The following is a 5257-nucleotide window of genomic DNA, read 5'->3' on the forward strand; positions in this document are numbered from 1 at the left end:
TCCCGGAGCCTTCTCTTCTCCAGGCTTAACAGCCCCAACTCTCTCAGTTGGTCCTCATAGGGAAGATGCTCCAGCCCCTGAGCATCTTCATGGCCTCCTCTGGACCCTCTCCAACAGCTCCATGGCCTTCTTATATTGGAGTCCCCAGAAGTGGACACAGCCCTGCAGGTGGGGTCTGAGCAGAGCAGAGCAGAGGGGCAGAATCCCCTCCCTGGCCCTGCTGGCCACACTTCTTGTGATGCAGCCCAGGATGGGGTTGGTTTCTGGGCTGCAAGTGCACATTGCCAGCTCATGTTGAGTTTTTCATTGACCGACACCCCAAGTCCTTTTCCTCAGGACTGCTCTGAGCCATTTTCCGCCCAGCCTGGATTTGTGCTTGGGTTTTCCCCTACCCAGGTGCAGGACCTTGCCCATTTTGGGAACGGGCATTTCTGAACACAAAATTTAATCCTTCCTGATGATCGTGTTTATGCACTGATGAGAAATTCTTTGCTCAAGGCAATTGCTGCTGCCATTTAGTGATGCATCCTTTCTTGGGAGTGCTTTCCAAAGAGCTTGAGAGTTGTGTTGTTTAGTTTACTTTTGTTTCAGTTTTAATGCTTTAGGGTTGTCAAGCACTGGAAGGGGCTGCCCAGGGAGGTGGTGGAGTCCCCATCCCTGGAGGTGTTTAAAGGACAAGGAGATGTTGTGCTTAGGGTCATGGCTTAGTGGTGGACTTAGGGCTGGTTCAATGGTTGGACTCGATTATCTTGAAGGTCTTTCCCAACTAAAACCTTTCTATGATTCTAACTCATGAACCTGGTAGTATTTCATACTTTCAGGTTAATATTTCTTTTACCATTGATGTTATTTGTGGTTTTTTAATTATTAGGATAATGTTATGGACTTTATTCTATGAGACATTTATACTTTTATTACTTAATCATTGGTCTTCCCATTTATTCCTTTTACAGTCTGGGTCTTACAGACATAATTCTGTCTGTAGTAAAATACTGGAACAAACATCAGGAGAAGCTGTTGAAGAGAGATTGGGTTATGAGACAACATAAAATGATCTAGATAAGTCTGGTTGAATTTTTAAAATGCTGGAGAATGGTAGGTGACAAGGTGTAATAAATGTAGCTTTTAGTGAAGTGTTTAAAATGTTTGGGGTGATTTCAGCCCAGAAGTTTCCCATAGAAGTAAACTGATTTATGTCTGGTAAAGCTGACATACTGATACCAAGTAATTTTCAAAGTAATTTGATAGAAGAAACCTTGTCATACACACCTAGGAAGACTTGTACTGAACAGCCCATAAATGAAGATGTATGGAGAGTGTGCCCATTTGAGGAGGTGGCAGTGGTGGTTTTACACTGCAGTTTAATGTTACCTTTTGTCAGTTTATGAATTCTGTGGTAGAAAACTGTTAGTAAATTAATAGGTGAAGAGCTTATTGAAAGGAGTTACAGATTCCTTTAAGAGAGGTGGGACACAGGGAATGTAAAAGACTAGAAATGTCATCTTGAAAACATTAACAGAATAGATTTTGGAAAGTGCTGGTTTGTATGAAAAGGAAAATGCTGATGTTTTACTTCAATGTCTTAACACCCAGTTGTTTTAGACATCATTCATAGGGAGAGAAGACTTGGGACAGAGAAAAACCACATTCTTCTTAATGGCAATTAAAGGAGGATGCATTGAATCAGAGACAAAAAAGCATGGAAATGAAAACTGGAAGAGGAAGCCTTTTTTATTATTTTTGCTGCCTTCGCAGTACCTACAACTGCATCACCCGTCTGTGGCAGTGCTCCAGTGAGATTTAATAGAGATGTCTGCACCGGCTCACAGCAGAGGTGCTCCAAGGCCAATGCTGTGTCTGAAGCAGAAGACGCTCAGAAGAGAGAGCGAGGACAGAGCAAGTGATAGCAACCCGCTCCCAAAATACTCTGTGAGCTTCCAGCACTTGGCAAAATGCAGGTTTTGACAGAAAAGCTGATGCTTTTGTGTTGAACAGCACTCAGTAGCTGTTTCTTCCTTGAATTTACCTATCACTTTTCGCACCAATTTAAGGTGTTGGCTTCAACGCTGCCATTCAGCAGTGAGTTCTGTAGCTGAGCTGACTGATGCGCCTCTTGTAGGTGATCCCGAATCTGCCATTTGCTAATTTCCACCTCCCAATTGCCCAGGAGCTCCCGAGGATTCGAGGTACACAACTATCCCAGGCACCAGGGCAACGTCTCTTTTCCGTCCAGTCGTCACTGTAATGGAAAAAGTCTCGGGCAATTCTGCGATACCGATAGATAACTCTGACTTTTCCATTTCGGGGAAGTCATTTGACCATTCTGGTGTTGAAATTGCTCATGTGTTGTGTTAAAAGTCCAAGGGAGCAGTTGGATAATCCCCTCCCGTGGTTTTTAGCCACTCTGTTCCTTGAGCACCGCTTTCGGTTTCGGCGCTTTATTACCAGCAAGACATTGATGGATTGCGGGGAGTGGAGGAGGCAGTGGAGTGATCGATGGGTGACAGCACTGAGGCAGATTCGGAAAAATTAAATTTATGTAGCTGGAGTAAAGGACAGCAAGTGGGGAACATAACTGGCAAATATTTATCAGATTTGTCGAGGAAAACAGTGAGTGAAGTTGGGTCATTGCTGTTTAAACCCATGAGAAAAATAAAGGACATCTACACTTTGTGTTAATAGTTTTATAACAGAGTTGCTTTGATATTTTCATGAAGTGGGAGCTGTAGTCCTATCAGCAAGAGATACAAAAGTAACTTTTGTAAAATATAACATAATTAGCACCGTACTACGGCGATAGGGAAATGGCTGTGTCATCTGACAGACCTCCTCCATACCTGCATCTGATAGCATTGGTGTTTCTAGGGGATAAATAAAAAAGCTAAGGCTGGGGAATGATTGATTTAGAAAGCAAGATTGCGGAGTTCGGCTTGCTGGAATTTGATTGTCTGGGAGACGCTTTTCTGCTGTGTTCAGGCATTAAAAAAGAATTGCGTTACTCCTCAGCCTTCACGTGTGCTTCGTTACTGTCGGGCACGGTGCCCACCGCCGGCTGCTTGTGCCTCCTTTTGTAGACCTGGTTTAATTTCGGTAACGTTGATGACTCTGCTGGTGGGAATTTCATATAAGGTGCAATATTTAAGCGAAAACAAACCCCACAAACAAGAAGTGACCCTTTTACCCTGTTCCTCTATGTACATTTTCCCTGTCTTTCCCCCACCAAATAAGCTTACGCTGACGGCTTATCTCAGGTTGAGCTGTTTTCTTGCAACCTTAGCACTTTTTTTTGTGTGTGTAGCTCAATCTTTCAAACATCTCCCTCTTTCTGCTTCAGTCACCTGCATCCGTCTCCCCCTTTTTTTCATCATTTGGTCAGCAAACCTTTTTATCTCAAGAAGGGGAGTGACCTCAAGTATTTCCAAACTGTTGCAAACTAATCATCATCCTTAGTCTTCAGTCTTTTATAGCTCTTTGTTTGCTTTTAACTTGTTAATTCTTACAAGAGTATTTAAAGGTGAGCAAAATTGGTAGCAATTTCTTTCATCATCTTAATATCCAGTGTGTTAATCAACGCTCGGTACTGTTCATCATCGGTGTTTTACAGCTCCTCATTAATCCTCACATCCTGTGTAGCTTTTCTCCTGTTCCTGTTTTTAAGGAGCAGTCAGGAATAGCTGTCTTTGATCTGTGTGCTTTTCATGTTTTCCGTGTTTTTTAGCTAAAGGCTCTTTGCTTTGGGACCACCTGGGTGTTCTTTAAGTCCACGGTCAGCTGAGCTCGTGTTCACTGGTTTCTCGTGGCACCAGTTCACACCATGCTGTATTGGGACAGTTTGGTAGCAGACAATTCCCAGTCTTCAGATTTGATTTTGATCATCTTGATTCCCCTTGCAACCAAAGCAGTGAACAGATTTACAGATGAAATACAGGCTTACTTGATGAGGCTTACGTCAAGCTTCTAATTAATAATGCAGTTTGAAGGCAGGCTTAATCAGTTACTCCGTATGTGTTTCCAGCAGTGGTGGCTTAAAGTACTCACCAGCCTTCTGCTTTCTGAATGTTAGGCCCTTCCAAGAGGATGAGGAAGGATCTGGAACGTCCATCCTATGAGGAAAAGCTGAGAGAGCTGGGACAGTTCAGCCTGAAGAAGAGAAGGTTCGAGAGGGATCTTACTGTAATTGTTAGAACTACCTGAAGGGAGGGATGGAGCCAGGCCCTGTTCAGTGGTGCCCGGTGCCAGGACCAGAGGCAATGGGCAAAGAGAAGGTTCAAGAGGGATCTTACTGTAATTGTTAAAAAATACCTGAAGGGAGGGATGGAGCCAGGCCCTGTTCAGTGGTGCCCAGTGCCAGGACCAGAGGCAATGGGCACAAACTGAAACACAGGAGGTTCCCTCTGAACATAAAGAAATGATTTATACTGTGAGGGTGACCGAGCACTGGCCCAGGTGGTCCAAGGAGGCTGTGGAGTCTCCAAGCTTGGAGATAGAAGCCATCTGGACGTCATTGTGGGTAACCAGCTCTGGGTGGCCCTGCTTGAGCAGGGAGGCTGGACCTGAGGACCTCCAGAGGACCCTGCCAACCTCAGCCATGCTGTGATTTGGTTCTGTCATCAATAGAAAACGTGGGAATTTTGCAGGTTAAACAGCCTCGACTTTGGGAACTCTTTAAGTTATTGCTGGTTAACGCAAACTTCTGATCAGTGATTGGGCTTTTGAGGTGGCGAAAGAAAGAAAACACAATCAAAGCACTCAAGTAAACATGTTTTCTCACTCCTCTCCAGGTGCAATGTAAGTCCAACACCTTTACTTCCCTCCCTTTTCTCAACTTATTTTTCCATGTCTTATGCCCAATCTGTCACAGTTCCTCTGATGAGATGGTGGGTGGCACAGATAATTGATGTCATCCGTCAGGGCTTCTGTCTGCTGCTCTGCTTCTTACTGGTTTCTTCTGCAGCATTTTGTTTCTTTAGATTTTTCTTCTGCTATGCTTTTCCTTAGAGTTCCTGCTCCAATGTGGGGCACCCATAAACTGCAGCCCCTTTGCGGGTGTCCCTGCTCTTTTGTGGTCCCTCAGTGGTCCCCATGTTGGCCTGAAGTACCAGCTCTGTAAGTGTCTCCAGCTGCTTGCAGTTGCTGTTTTCTTTAGATATGTTGGAACAGGGATGCCACTTACCACCCAAAAACTAAACTGACCCACTGGGAAACCATGAAATCATAGAATGTATTGGGTTGGAAGGGACCTTTACAGCTCATCCAG

This window comes from Mesitornis unicolor, unplaced genomic scaffold (genome assembly GCF_000695765.1).
Source record: "Mesitornis unicolor isolate BGI_N332 unplaced genomic scaffold, ASM69576v1 scaffold2855, whole genome shotgun sequence".
Taxonomy (NCBI): domain Eukaryota; kingdom Metazoa; phylum Chordata; class Aves; order Mesitornithiformes; family Mesitornithidae; genus Mesitornis; species Mesitornis unicolor.